Source organism: Tamandua tetradactyla, chromosome 5, assembly GCF_023851605.1.
Source record: "Tamandua tetradactyla isolate mTamTet1 chromosome 5, mTamTet1.pri, whole genome shotgun sequence".
Lineage (NCBI taxonomy): Eukaryota > Metazoa > Chordata > Mammalia > Pilosa > Myrmecophagidae > Tamandua > Tamandua tetradactyla.
Window position 1 is genome coordinate 152,641,193 of NC_135331.1, and position 17,207 is coordinate 152,658,399.

Below are 17,207 nucleotides of genomic sequence, written 5' to 3' on the forward strand. Positions count from 1 at the left end.
TCTACTAGGTAAAAGCCCTGGTTCTAAGTTTGTCCTATAAATTACCTCACATTTATTCTTACAAAAAGCCAGTGGGGCAGATACTATGGTTATTCTCATTTTATAGATTAGGAATCCGAAACTCAGAAAAGTGAAGATTTGCTCAAGGATTCAGAATGAAGACGTGATGGAACCATATTCAAATTAAGGCTATCCGGCAAGAGTTTGGGCTCTTTACCACTCCCCAATGCCAGGTGACAAGGGAAACCGGTCTCACAATTGTCATGCCAGAAAATTTAGGGGCAACTATAGCCTTGCGTTAAGACACATGGTGTGTGTATACAAAATACCTAGTTGGCATCCCTGGGGGATTTGCTTGATATACAACAGGGGAGAGCACTTCAAAAATCAGAGAAAGTGCAGAGAGTTGGTGCTGACTATCTAAAACCCAAAAATTTTAGTCACAGCAGCTGCCCCCCAGGGAAACTAAACACTGATCTGAATTTCCTCTTATTTCAGCACTCCCTTTCCTGGTAGATCAGACCCCCGTAACACTGTGAATGACACAAGCCCTCTGTCTGATTTGAACATTTTTTTTAAGCAATCATGAAAACGCTAAAGAAATCACATAAGGACTAAAGAATAAATAAATAAAAGAAATTCTCAGAAAAAATTTATGAAAAACAATAAGACCCATTTGCCCTTTACAACCAGTGCAAAGTGACCTCACCTAACCCTACTCCTAAAATTCAATGTCCTCTTGATCCTGTGACCTACTCTGGGTTGGCCTCAAATAGGCAAGAAAGACCTGTAATTAAATTTTGAATATATTAAATAGATAAATGCATAATATTTAATACGATTCAATGAATTATCTGTATTTTTAAATGGAAATTCATTTCTTTATACACTTATTTTCAATGAATAATTATATATCACTCTTAGTAGTAAGTTAAAAACCTCTCACAATCCTACTCTCCAGTTTGTCTCTTTAAATCCTAAAATAATATTGGTATATATTGTTTTGTTTTATAAACACACACACAGATATAAGTGCTTATTTAACTTAATGAATATGCCTCAACATTTTAAATGGTTGAATAGTTTACCATTTTGTTCATTTGCTGTTTTTAAAGCAATCTACTGTACATTAAAGGAATAGATTATTTGATCAATCTGTTGAGCATTTTAGCTGTCTGTAATTGCTTTTAACTGTTTAAAACAATTATTTATAAACATCTTTGGGCATATATAGCTTCACATTACTATAATACTCTTATTTAACTTTTACACGTACTGTTAAATTGTTTTTTTAAATTGGTTGTTTCTGTTCATATTTCTACTCACATTGTTTTCAAGGTAACATATACCCACAGCTATAAAAAACAGTGGATATTACACACCTTTTAAAATATGTTAATATTTCTTTGTTCATTTCTGTTGGATTTTTCAACATCATAGGAGATAAGCAAATGTACTGATTGGCATCCCAAAACTAAAAGTCAGTAAAACAATGTGTTACACTAATTTGAAGTGATTAAATAATTCTAATTCACTTTTTATTACAAAAAAGTCAAAGTAATAAATTTTATTGTTCTATGAAAAACATATTTTGCCTTGACAGTTTTTTAAAGGATACAACTCTTCTAGTTTACCAAAACACACAGGATATTCTGTTCTAATGTTCTAATGTATGGAAAATCAAATCATCAAAACTATTGACATAAAAGGAAAAAAAATTACATTCTAACTGCATCTCTTTATTCCTTAGGAAAGATCAGCATCCCATGTCTCTAAGTACAAAATCAAATGCAGCTATTGTGCTGTTCAGGTGCTGGTCCCTAACTTGACCAAAAACTGCTATAGCAGTTTCTGCCCTGAGTGTCTGAGTGTCGCTAATCTTGCTTCAAAGCAAACACCAATGAATAAGGTGAGAGAATTGTCAACTGGAAAAAAGAAAGCCAGAAGCAGAGACAAATGTGATTCTGTACAGTGCCTAGGATCAAACTTCAACCATTGGTTCTTTCTGACCACCACTAGAAAGGAGCCTAGTACAGCTGCTGCACTGGACAAAGCTGGAAGTTTTGGTGGAAGAAATCAGTGTTTCTGAAGTGCCTACTTTCTTTTTTGGAGAAATCTCATTGCCATTTCTGAAGGGAAAAAAGAAAAATCTGCAAAATAGTCATTATCCCTTTCAACGCATATACCATATAACATACCTTAATTCTAAAGTATGTTCATAGAACAAATACATGTATGCAACTCTTTACTTTGTAAGAACTTTGTCACTATAATAGATATGAATAGGCTAGAATTGTTATCTCAGAATTGGAGATCCCCAAGATACATATGTTGGCTTAACCTCATATAACCAGTATTAATATCTTTATTTAGCCATAATTTAAGCTGAAAGTCGAATTTCACCATTTTAGAAGGAAGTCCACAGAAAACAGAAGAAATCTTAGGGTAACCAATTCCATCATTGATAGAATAGATTGTAGTGGGGCAAGTTCCTGGGAAGGAAAGATAGAAAATCCAGATAAAACCCTTTACCACCCACCCACATAAATTGAAGCCATCAAACAGCCATTGAAGCAGCCATTGCTTGAGAGGCCAAGATTTCTGAGAGTGAAAAAGCTCATTAAAATTAGTCCAAAATCCTCCTCACTAATTTTTTTTCTGTAAGCATTTAGAATTGCTTGGCACAGAGATAAAGATCAGACAAGCAGGCAGAAGGCAGCTACAAGAAGCCTGTGGGTCCTTCAACAATCTTTCAGAGCTGTGGGGAATAGGGAACAAAGGCAGGAGTTTGGGGACACCAAATCAGCCAGGACTTGACAGTCCAAATCACAGAGAGAAGGTAAATGCAGAGAAGTGAGACCAACATTAAGCACCAGTTTTCACCAAGAAGATTTTATTGACTCTGAAACTATGCAGCTAAAGAGGCTAAGACGTCTCTTTAAAATGGTTGAAAACAGAATAGACTAAAAATTGCAGAAGAGGACATTCTAAGCAGTGTGTGTGTGTGTGCGTGTGTGTGTGTTTGGGGAGGTGGAGTTCTAGAAAAATTACTGTAATTAGAACCCAAGGAGTGTGAGTGAATGAGAGAGAGAACAAGTTTTACAAAGACTGTGATTCATTCTTAAATAAGCCTAGGTCCTAACTGGATTTGAGGTAATTTTCTCCAGCTTAAAATTTCATGCCAAAAAATAGGGTGAATCCTCTGTGGATGAATATAACTTTAACCAGAGACCCAAAAATGTTCCAAACGCAATGCCCAGCATTGAATATAATTATCGGTCATGACAAGGAGTGCTGGGATTAGAGAACAGACCTACTAGTTATACCACATTTTTGTTATCAGATAAAGACTTTAAATAATCATGATGAATGTGCTTAAGAAAAATAAATGACAAAAATGTATGACATTTTCAGTGGAAAATGTAATCTCTATAAAAAGACTTAATCTGTAGGGTTGATATTATCTGATTTCTAAGACTTATCTTAAAACTACAGTAATTAGGACAGAGTGGTATTGATTAAAGTATTGATAAGAAAACCAATGGAACAAAGTATATAGTCCATAAATGGAGCCCCACATATATGGGCACTTAACTATAAAAGTGAAATTGCAGTACATTAGGAAAAAAGGTTCAAAATTTCAGTAAAATGTTATGGGTCATATAGATTTATAGAAAAGAACAAAAATGGTTTTTGCTCTTCTATTTCACACTATATCAATTACTAGTAGATTGTTTATCTAAGTATGAATGATTAAAAAAATAAAGTTTCTAGAAGTTACCAGAGAATATCTCCATAATTTTTGCATTGGCAATAACTGATTAAACAAAACATGAAAATTACAGACAAAAGAGGAAATTATTGATATATTAGTGTCCATTAAACTAATGAAACCTGTTCATTAAAAGACACCATTAGGAGAGTAAAAAAGACAACACATCGAGTGGAAAGCATTTCCAATGCATATACATAAAATACTTATATCCAGAATATATAAAGAACTCTAAAAATCAATAAGACAGTGAGCAAAAAATAAGCAAGGTCTTCACACAAAAGATCATCCCAATGTCCGAGAAACATATGGAAAATTGTAAACCTCATGACAATGCAAATTAAAACAACATGATATCTCAGCAATCCATAGCGTGGACAAGCTTAAGAAGATCCGAAATACCTAATCTTGTAAAAGAATTATAGAACTAGAACTCCATTACCTTACTAGTGGTTAGCTTTTTGAAAGTGTCTATTATAGCTGAACATAAACATAACCTATGACCCCGAAATTTTTCTTCTAGGCATATATTCAACATAAATGCAAGCATGTGTTTACCAAAAGACATGTGGTGGAGATTCCATAGCAAATTGTTTTGTATAATAGCTAGAAACTGTAAAAAAAAAAAAATCCATACACGCACACAAATTACATCAGCAATAGAATGGGATATTCATACAACAAAGTTTTTTTGCTGCAATGAGAATAAATGAGTTATTTCTCTAGGTAAAAATTTGGATATTTATCACAGAAGTATATTTTGCATGCTTCATTTATATAAAGTTCATAATCAATAAAAACTGATCAATCATGAACAAAATCAGGATGTGGTTTAATTTTGGTGATTTTGGAAGTGGTAATGCCTGAAAAGGGTCATAAGTAAGCTTCTTGGATGCTGACAACATTCTCTTTCCTGATCTGGGTAGGGCTTACACAGGTATGTTCACTCTGAAAATCTGTCTGGCTCTGTATATGTGAAAATCTATGCTGTAAAGTTTTCTATATGTATATCATATTTCAATGAAAAGTTGACTTTAAAATAAGAATCAATCCAGTATTTTATTTAAATTTTAATTATCATTAAGGTTTTGAGGGAGACAAGCAGGAATAAATGCACTCTTCCCTTGGAATATTCAGACAGCTACCACCTGATAACTCATAGCCTCTTGGCCTGTCTCTCAAAAATGGCAGATTACTTCCATGAGGTTAAAATCAAACCCAAATCAAACAACACTGGACAGTTTATGTTATATAGATATACAGTAAATATAATTAAATTTTGATTACACTTACCTATATTAAATTTCAGTATTCAGTACAAGAGGTACTACTTCTTAGCATCAATGTACGTTTTTAATAATCCTATGCTCTTTCAAGCCACTCTTGGTGTTACTTAATTGTGTGTTTTGCTTTCATGAACACCACTTTCAACAATTAAAACACATGTCCTTAGCTTGGCCCTCCTCATTCTTCTGGTTCAGCACCACAAAAGCAAAAAAGACAAGGCATGTTTCTGCCTGCTTATTGCAGGATACGGTAATAGGTAATCAAGATTCATTTATTTTAGAAATGGTGTTAATTTTAGGAAACTGGTAAAAAGAATTATAAACAATCCCAATTAATGAAGAGGAGGAGAGCTGCCCTATGTGGTCAGACATTTTGTTTTAGCATCTGTTTTAGTTTGTTAATGCTGCTGGAAATGCAATATATCAGAAATAGGTTGGCTTTTATAAAGAGAATTTATAAGTTGCAAGTTTATAGTTCTAAGGCCATAAAAATGCCCAAACTAAGGCATTCAGAGAAAGATAACTTGGCTCAAGAAAGATGGCTTCCCAAATATCTCTGTCAGCAGAGAAGGCATATAACTGGCATTTGCTGGTAATTTGGCTTCTATTTCAAACAGCTTCCCCAGGGATGTTTTCTTTCTGTGGCTACAAATATCTCTCTCTGTGTCAGCTCTGACACTTTTTCCAAAATAATTCCCTCTTAAAGGACTCTAGTAAGTGACACACCTTGAATGGGTGGAGACACATCTCCATGGAAACAGCTTAATCAAAAAGATCCCACTCAACAATATTGAAACAGGATTAAAGAACATGGCTTTTCTTGGGTACACAACAGTTTCAAAGCATCTTTTCCAATTCCTTACCTAGGTCACTGATGAAATACTTAAATATTTTCCTAAAAACATATGAAGTTGATTAAAACTTCTATGCATCTTAAGATAGTTTTAATGCAGTTATTACCAACATAAGCATTTCAACCAAGTTTCCGCAAATCTGTGATGCATAATACCTTCAAACTAGCCAATTTAATTTCTTGCCACTCCAGTCAGCCTAATCTAATTGCCACCATATGTCTGATCTAAGTCAGTCAGGAGGTAACCAAGAGAAGTTAGAGCTACCACAGTCAGCGAATGGACATTAAATAAGAAGTAAACAGAATGTTTACCTATATATATATACATATGTAGGTATATAATTTCTGTTAATTAAGACTTATCTGGTAATCTTAAATTAAGTGTGAACACATGAATTTGATCAAGACCCTGCCTCCTGCATGTATTCTAAAAGGACAGCTTAGGGGTGGAATATGCCAGTAAATACATGTGAATTAGTGACGTACCTCTAAATTAGTGACCTGAGGGATTGGGCATGAATGCTAAAAATAGTATGAGAAATTATTTCAATAATCCATTATTCTCATTTCACTATCCAAAGCACCAAAGGAAACCTGTGTACATAAATAGTAACAAAGCAGCAACATTATGTCGCATAATACTTATATAAGTGTTGTGAAAATGCTCACTTACAATGAGGGGTAATGACTACAATAACACTTTATTCAATGCTTTAATTTGCCCCATGAATCATCCAGGCCGATGTACTTGCATTGTTAATATGACACTATTGAATAAGCCGGTCATGCACAAATGAAATGGATCCTTTTTAACTGGGCCATGTTAAACACGTCTATGAAATGATTTGCTGGATTGTTCTACCTAAACGTATCTTATGATCAGCTCTCTAAGGGAATGAATAATTAGTTTCATAAATCTTACATTAAGCTAAAAAACATTGTCCTGCTAAAAAATATTGTCCTGCTAAATACCATAGAGTTTATCACTCATTGCCCTTACATATAAGTAAATATATGACATAATAGTTAATAAATGTGAGTTTCATTTAGTTATATAACACATTAATGAAAGATTTCAGGTAAATGACTCGGTAGATGGAATGGATTTGGAAAGATCACTAGGAGTTGTAAGGATATATACTTCAGCATACTTTAACAAAACATAGTTTCATGAGAATGGAATAAGACAATGCTGATTTGCATTACAGAGAAATAGAAAGCAATTGTGAATAGGAATATAAAAATCTGTTGGAAATTATCTAAAAGGGATTTATTACCTTTAAAACATAATGAAAGGACAGGCTAAAGTATGTGCTATCTAAATTCTTTGCAAAAATTAGGAAACGTGTTAAAACAAATCTACCACAACTGGATAAATGAAACTTCCAGAGACATTGCCAAAAAAAATCCTAAAATATGAAGTTCTCTAATCGGCAGAGAAACAAAATAAACTAACTTATTTTTTTCTTGGCTTTCACATACCTAATCCTGGAGACCTGCAGATTACAAAAATTCCTGTGAGTGTGGTGATAAACCTAGAGCTATAATTAAGGTCTAAATCTAGAATGTTTCCAGGCAAACTGCAAACCCAAAATAAGGAGAGGAGCAAATTATGGTCTATCTATATATTTTAAGTGGTAATGTTGCAATTAAAAATGTAGATGCTGAAGACCTCACAATAATTTAAAAAGTACTTAACTATAATGTAAATCACAACATAAAATCAGATATCAAATAACTGAAGTAGAACTAGTGGAAGGAAACACACAGAGATGCTAAAAATGAATGGCTTGGGTCATGGGAGAACAGAGGAAATATTTTCTCTATTAATAGAATGGATTTCTTATAGCTAAAATTTTATAAATGTGACTTTAAAAAACACAACCTGTTGTTCAGATATGTTACAATCATAGACTGGGATAGGAAAGCAGCACTGATGTGGAAAAACATGTCGGAATTTGAAGCAGGTGAAAACTGAAACAGGTGAACAGGTATAGTGATATCTAAGCCCCAGCCTGGGAAATAATCAAACTATCAATATGTTCAAAGATTGCAGATATTACACTGAAAGGCTCAATATTTAACGGATGTCATACTTTTCTGGAAATTCAAGCTTTGTGGTGGTATGGAAAAAAATAGAGCAGGGAAATGGGAATCAACATGCCAGAGGGTAGGAGGGAAGGGATGGGGTACAGCAGTAATAAAAAAGGAAGGCCTTAGTGAGAGAACGAGATTTGAACAAAGCTTTGAGAAAGGGGAGGGGTTAGCCAAGTGGATATATCAGAGAAAGTGCTTTAAAGAAATTGACATATTGCTTTCTTTTGTGAAATCTTCTGGAAGTCTAGTTACACTAATGCAAATAACCGCTTGACTTCTTTAGAACATTTACACAAATGACCCCACAGCAGTCATAATAAAAGTACATTTCTACTCTGTGTTGCTGGCTGAAATTATTATTCTATTAGGATTCCATTCTATAATATTATGTTATTAGTACTTTGGGAGTTACCAAGAGAAACTGCTCAATGATAACAACATCATTAATGCCTCTAGTGAAACACTTAAAAGTTTTTTATTGATCTTAGTTCCAAATGCATCAAAATGCCATATTACCCTTTGGTTGAAATATTCACCTTACTACCATTCTCAGGTGAATAGTCTCATTCCAAGTTCAAGGGTCCTTGTTCTTGAGCTCCAGATAGAACGAAGAAATGACAGAATTTACCCACCTAGAAAATATAAACGTTATCAAAGCCTCATATTCATTTCTTATGCTTTAGTTCTATTTCCTCTATTATACATATATTACTGATCATCTATATGCCCTTTAGTATTAAACATTAGCCATTAATATTAAATGTATTAATAATATTGAACTAATAGTAAATACAGACTAAGGAAACCTTGAGAACAAAATGTTCAATAAAAATGAAGTTTCACGTATAAAAATCCTAGATTTCAATTCACTACTCTTAGTCTAGTTCAATTCACAAATAATTGCTCTTCTGACTGAATTGGCTCCCAGACTTCAATCTAGAGCTCTTGAATGGTGAAGACCTATTTAAATCATAATTTCTATCATGAAATCGGTATATTTTCTCTGAGTGAGTGAATGAAAGCCAAATTAAGTTGGTGAACAATTACTCCAAATTTATCATTGAGCTCCAGGACTTGCATGTTCACCCGGGCCTGTTCCCTGCATATCATACCTGTAGTGTTTGCAGTTTTGCACAGCTTCTTTTTGACAATGTCACTATCAAGGGCCACAGTAGCATATCCTGTTCTAGCTATTTCCCAGAAGGTGACAGAAATAGCTAACTTAATGTCAATAGCATGACCGATCATTCCAACACCTTATTTCTACCCCAAATAGTCTTCTGAATTCACAAAGAGTAAGGGGGATCATAAGTAAGTGGACTGAAGGCAAGTAGCAGTAAATGGTTTGCAAAAGCATCCATATGTGAAGAATATATACTATGATTATGTTTTCGTGATAGGAAATTAGGGCACAGTGCCTACTATTTCACTGCTCAGAAGCAAATAGATATTTAATAAATTATTTTGAGTCATCTCTTATTCATTTGATTGCTTAAAAATTCAGTTTATGGAAGTTAACTGAATGTTTGCTTTCTTTTCTCTCTAATATAAATGTAGATTGCTACCTCGAAATTTTGTGTCCCCTGAATACCGCGAATTGATGAACAAGGGGTTTGATGGGAACAAAGGTCTTAATGTTTTATATATATAATGTTATAATTTAAACAATATCACAATATGTTGTTTCAAACACCAAAATGTGTCATGCAGTTTATTATAAACTGTGTCTTCAGGTCAGTTTCTCATTCCTACTGCAACACGAAATAAGCCATCTGAGTAAATTAAAATTTAAATAACTAAAACAAGTATATTATATTAGATTTGGCAGAAAGGTAGAGAACTTCAATTCTCTAGCAATGTGGTTTCAAATTGTATCACTATTGAAATCAGGACGGCATGTAAAAATCCCAAATAAAATAAAGTAACTTTTCTTGTTGCCCATGCCATATGTTGAACAGATTTTTCTTTTATGCTTTTTACCCTAAAGAGATTTTTGTCAACTACTATGCTTTGAAGTTTATTCCATTGGCCTGTCTAAAATTTTTGAGACGAAAATAGACTCATATTTTTTAAAGCTAATCTAATCACCCAGGCTTCAATACTTTTGCCAAAATTTACTTTGGCAAGCAAAAATAAGTCTATAGTATGCTATTATGAATTATATTGGAAAAAGTCTATTAACAAGCTAATAATTAGAAAGTCCTCTCCTCACCTTTCTAAAACACCAACGAAATTCAATTAAAATTGTACTTTGGGAGGCAAATCTGTGGACTAGAGAAAAGAAGTGTTCATGAACTCAGAGCATGCTCCTGCTTTTAATTGATTGTACAGTGAATGAACTTGCACATACTTGACTGTATTGCTATAAAAAAGGGTTCATGGGAGGTGGGAAGGTGACTAGATGCTTCATTATACATGTTCAAAGGTTATAACAAAAATTTTGGAGATGAATAAAAACTATCCTTTTCCCCAAAGTCTCTGTTACAAAACAGTAAAAATTCCCACTAACTGAAAGTTAAAATTTTAACCATATGTTCAGAGCTCACATATGATTTTCAGTTTTTGTGCCAAACGCTTCTACTTCTAAAAGGCTCTTTAATTTTCTCTTATATATGAAAATAAGGTGTTTTGATACGTAACTAGAGTTGAATAAAGGCCACCGTAGGATTTTCCTTTCCACTTACCAAGACAATTTCTTCTTATGAAATTACAAAGCCTAGTACTTTACTGGCCTCTATCGTTGCAATCACAGTATAACATTTCTGCAAACTGCAGCTTAATGACATTCTGATATTTTAGTTGAAGAAATAATATACAGTCCAAAATTCTTAAGTTGCCACATAAGAGGAATCTGATGGCTCTCAGATTATAAAAAGGAAAATAAGCAGTTCATTTAAAATAATATGTGGCATATATGATTGCCACACAACAAATATCTATTTAAGAGAAAAAAAAATATTCACCCATTTTTCAGTTTCTTAGTTTAAATCAATTAGACATTGCTTCTTATTCCACATCATATCTGTCCTAACAAACAAACTAAACAAGGTCTTCCAGAAATGCCAAATATATTTGGTAAGTGGATATGTTAATATTCAATCTGTAATGCTAAAGAGAGATTTGTGATGTAATCAATATATCCAACACTGAAAAGTACATCCAGGTCATAATTGATCTATCTTCATGGTAGAGAGAGGTTAAAATTTAAATATCAACTTAACCAAATTTTTGTCAGAGAATACAAATCAATTTTATTTTGATGAAATACTAAAGCATACTATATTACTAGAGATTTGTTTCGATGACATTAACTGTTTCCTTAAACTTAATTTGTGTGGATAAAGACAGTATAAATAGCAAAAAAGTGCTTTCCAGGATAAAGGAGGGAGTTAACAGGAGGAATTGTTGTTATTAAGTATGAACTATCATCTTGACCGTGATGCAAAAGCTCAGCCATCATCTTCTGCTGAGAGGTGAAGCCTCGACTTACTATCCAGGCAGAAATTTTCCACAAGGCTATTGACTTTCAAATGAAATATAATGTGAGTCACATATATGAATTTATTTTTAATTTAAAAAGTAAAAGGTAAAGGTTGTTCATTTTAGTAGTATATTTTATTTAATCCAATATATGCAAAATATCATCATTTCAATCGATAAACATTAGTGAGAAAATGTACTTCTTTTAATTCTAAGTTTTGAAATCTGGTGTATATTTTACATCTATCCAAATCTTATTTCTGACCAGCCACATTTCAAATGCTCGAAAGCCATACATGGCTAGTGGCTCCTCTATCGATGAGCAAATCTAGATCCTCTGAATTTAGCAAAAGATTTCTGAAATGCATAAATTCTGTGGTTTCCTCTTTCCAGAGGCTACCACTTGCAGAGTTTTAAGTGGGGAATGGCACATTTTAGATACAGAAAGAAAATGTAACCATAGTCTGCTTCTAGGCAATTTAGAACAAGTCACCCAAGACCATGCATTGAATTGTTATCATTCAACAAATGTTTGAGCTCCTGTTATTAGTCAGTCTTCATCAGTGAACAAAATAAAGTAGAAATTAAAATCACAGACTTTGATTGCAGTCTACTTGTACTATAAATTCTAGGACTCTGAGAAAGTGATTTAAACTCACCCACTAAATGCCTCCGTTTTCTTACTTATAAATTGGGGAAGATAATATTACCTATATTACAGGGTGGTTATGAAGATTGAATTATTGAAGATGAGTTAAGAAGGAAGGCAAAGAAAGAGAGACAGAGAGAGACAAAGACAGAGACAGAGAGAAAATGAGAAAGAGAGAGAGAGAGAGAAGAGAAAATGGATATGACATTCCTGAGTCAGGAAAAGGTGATAAATACACATGCAAAATATCAGTATGTCAAATGGTTTTGTGTGCCAGGGTTGAAAACTGAAAAGGGAAGGGGGATAGATAGTTCTAGATGTTGGGGTCATGTTTGAAAATTTCCAATAGGTTAATATGGAAGGCATTATAGAGATGGTGATTTATTTTTATTTTTTTATTTTTTTTGATAGTGATATTTGAGCAAAGAATTGAAAGTGACAAAGAAGTAAGCCATATGTCTAAATAGGGGAAGAGTTTTTCAGGTACATGGAGCAGTGAATAAAAAAAATCCCTAGAGCAGGAGCATGCCTAGTGTTATTAAGAGTCAGGAGGCCAATGAAGCTAAAATAAAGTGAACTACTAGAAGAGCAACAGGAAATGAAGTCAGAGAGCATACAGAAGTCAGACTATACTGGAACTTACAGACCTTTATAAAGGCTTTAACCATTAATTTAAGAAGTAGAAAGTTGTTAAAGAATTGTAGCTGGCTGGTATCTTGAGAATAGACTGTACAAAACAAATGAAGAAGTATGAAAATTAGAAAATCTGTGCAGTAACTAGGCAAGTGATGATGTCCTCATGCAGGGACATGATATTGATGTTGATCAGGTTCTAAATATAGTTTGAAGGTGGAGCCAAAAGGATTTTCTGTCAGATTACATACAGGTTATCAGAGAAACAGAGGTGTCAAGGATAACATGAAATTGTCATACCTTAGATAGGGAAGATTTGGGAAAAAACAGGTCCAGAGATAAAGAGCAGGAGCTTTGTATAGAAATGTTAGGACTACAATATCTACTTAAATGTCTTGAGAAGTAATTGTCTATAAGGTAAGAAAAACAAACAAACAGCAATACAGTTTCCTAGAATCTAGATGAAAGGCATGATATGAGGAAGAAGAAGTGATCAGTCGTATTGAATGTTGCTAAGAGGTCAAATAAAATAAAGTCAAACATATAATCATTGCATTTAATATTAACATTAACAGCCTTGTTTTCTGAATTGGAGAAATAAAAGTGAATGGAAAAAATCCAGTAGAGTAGAAAAAATTATGATTTCAGAAAGAGAGGAAAGGAAAGTACTAGGATGATGGGATTGAGGGTAAATAAGATAGAATGGATTCTGTGTTCCTTGGCTAGGAACATTGGGAATTCATCCATAATAGGAAGAAATACAGAGAATATCTCTAAAGATGCAGGCAAATTGGAGAAATTATGTGGTAGCATCTGGAAATTCTCTTCCAATTTCACCTATTTTATCAGTGAGTAAGGGTAGCAGCAAATGTTGGAGGTTTGAGAGAAAAGATTGTATGAAATAATCATGTGGAAGTTATACGGATTATAAAGCATGATTAAATTCTTGATTTGTATAAAGGATCTATTTGATTTAATAATAAAAGGTGAGCCAGTATCAACATGTCCTTTAACTTTTCTCTTTCCAGGATCATGGCTTCTTCGCTTGTGTGATGTTTACATAACACTGTCTCTCTAGTTGGAACATTGTATGAGACTGTGTTCCAGAGTGTTTGGATCTATCTAACCTCAGTTGAGCTCTAACCCACTTAAAATAAGTTGTGACTAGAAATTCTTCAGAATTTTTTTAATGAACCTCATTCTATTTACTGGCTGATCCCTTATCTCATCTATATACAATTACGATTCTTGCTCATGAGATTATCCCAAAAGGAAATTATCAATTCTTTAATTACAAATTATTTTCTAGAAAGTTTGTCTGTCCTTCCAGAACTTTAGTGATTTGCATAGCATCTTCAAGATTCTCTTCTTATCTGATTGTAGTAAATGGAACAAAGCCAAGTTGATTGTTCATCAATTAAGCACTTTGCACAAATATTGGAGGTCTCTGGTGGTTAGAGATAGGTAGGAACTATGCATCCTCTCTCCCACAATCTCAATACCAGCTGGTATGTTACCATAAGTGCAAGTCTGTTTCCAAATTCTGACAAAGATGCAAATATTTACTAGAAAACAGCCAACAAAACAGCCGAGCAATCTGTTTGTATAGGCTTTCTGAAGTTTTCATTATCTGTCCTTAGATCACCTGCTGTGAAAGTCAGTGACACACTTAGCAGCCATCTCCCAGCCCTTGCCTAGCTCCCTCCTTTTCTATTGTGTATAAATGTTTCAATGATTTCATTCTGCAACCTAGGACAGATGTTAGGCCTGACCACACCTTAAACCTGAAACCAGGCACAAGCAGGTCCAGCTGCTTATCAGAGCAGAAAGTCCCCGCTCTCTGGGGTATTTAATTACTGCCTCTTAGACAGTACAGGTGACCCTCGTCTCTGAAATGAAACAAAGCATATGGAGCCCTCTATCCACCAATGCTTATGCAAGCAGTTAGCCTCTCTAGAAGCTTGGCTGTGATGGGATCTCTTTCCCTGCTCTTTAGGACCCCTTGTGCTATGTTAGTAATAAGGCAGTCATTTGTTGAAAGTCTATTCTGTGTTTGAGCTTATATTCCCACAATGCAAGGTATAGTAACTTGCTCCACAGCACCTAGCAGTTAGATTTGTTGGCAGAGTCAACCACTAAATGAGGGGTTGGAGGACAGGCCCAAATAGATCTCTGAACTTAAAGTGAGGCTCCTTGTGCATGAGCAGACAGACTTGCTAATATATTACACATCATTCATGTAAGGTTGGAGAAGTGGTAAAATCTTTCTACCCAACCCACATCTTTTAACACCACTCATCTCATCAATGAAAAAGAATTCCTATCATCCCTAATAATAATTAGTAAACCTCCCAGTATAAATGTTAATAATTAATAAATTTTCCATTATAAATGTCAATAACAATGTTGAAGTATTTAAGGACTAAAGCACAATCCATGAAAAGAAAATATTAAATTGGACTTCAATAAATTAAAGTCTTTCTGCTCTGTGAAAGACACATTCAAGAGAATTAAAAGGCAAGTCACAGACTGAGATAAAATATTTACAAAACATACTAATAAAGGATTTCTCTTCATTATGTTTTTATATATTCCTTATTATTCATTATATAATTTATAATGTTCACTATTTTTGTTTTAATAATTTTAAAATATCATAAATAAAATGATCTTATAATTAATACTACTACCTCCACCCCTTCCATGTTGCTTAAATATATTTGCTTAAAATTATTTCATTAGAACTTCTGTTTCCCCTTCTACTTGAAATGGCTAAAATCCTGGACAGAACATATGGAAAGAAAAAAAAAACTTTTTCAAGACACTAGATATTTGGGGTGGATCTACTGATATCAGACAAAGTATATTTCAAAGCAAATAATATTATCAGTGATACAAAAAGCTCATTTAATAATAAATAATGGGTCAATTAGTCAAGAGAAATAGCAACCCAAAGCATTTGTGCACCTAATAACAGAGCTTCAAAATTCATGAAACAAAACCTGGCAGAACTGCAAGGAGAAATAGACAAATCTGCAATTATAGTCAAAATAAGTAAAAAAAAGTAGATATAAAAAATAAGAGCTGACCGTTAAGATATAGAAAACAAACAAATACTAAAAGAAACTTACCCAAATCAAAGTTCGTACTTTAAAATAATCAACAAAATTGATAAGATGAGCTAGACTGATCAAGAAAAAGAATGACCACAATTTGCCAACATAATAAATGAAATAGGGATTATCACTAAACATCCTACAGTATTTTTTTTAAAGTAAGAAAATATTATGAACAATTCATAATCTCAATAATTTAGATGAAATAAACAAATTCCTTGAAAGAAGAAATACAAATAAATGGTCAATAAGTGCGTGAAAGCATGCTCAATATCATCAGTCATCAAAAACAAAGGACACGATGAGATACTACTACACACACATTAGAATGGCTGAAGTTAAAAACACCAGTAATGCCAAGTGTGGCAAGAATGTGGAACCACTGAAACTCTCTGGCTCTGCTGATGACAACGATTTGCACTACCTTAAACATTAAATGTAGATCTGCCACACAACCCAACCACTTCACTCCTAGATATTTAACCAGGAGAAATGAAAACATGAGATTCTCAAAAATGGAAGTTAATCTATAATAAAAAAGAAGCATATCAGTGGTTGCCTGGGGCCCCGGCTCCAGGGAAGGATAGACTGCAAAGGGACAAAAGGGAATTTAGGGAAGTGATGGAAATGTCCTGACCGTGACATATACACCTACCAAAATTCATCTAATTTTGATCTTTAAATGGACACAGTATTTGTGAATTATACCTACATAAGTTTGATTAAAAGAAAGTATAAAAGAAAAACATAAAAAAATATTTGTAATATATGTACACACTGAACACAGTTGATTTATTTTGCTTCCATTCCAGGAAACTTTTAGATTTTCCTGTATAGATCAAGGTTTTATTTTTTATGTGTTTGGCTGATGACTCTAGGGAAAATATGTCTTTATTTCAAAATATCATTCTGCCAAATGCAAGTCAGCAAAATGATTATTTCTTTCCAAAAGGTCATTTTATGTACACTGCAGCGAGAGACAGGAACATGAAACACTTGCCAAATTCCTATGAGAACAATCTCTCTATCATGAAGTAACGATATCAATGGTTCTACTGAAAAAGAGTAAAGGGAAGAAAAGAAGACAAAACAAGCAGCCTTTTCATTAGAGCGAGTGTGAAAAAATAATATCGTGATGGTGACAGCAACAGGGCCGAACAATTTTAGCACAGAGAATCTCTCTTTTAATAAGTTTTGGGGTAAAATCCTCTTCAGTTCTTTGCTTGTGGCTTGCAAGTATAAAATCCCGTGTCCACCAAGCAAGGAAGTGATACACTGATTTTTTTAGACTTTTAAGATAAAAAAAAAAAAATTTTAACAG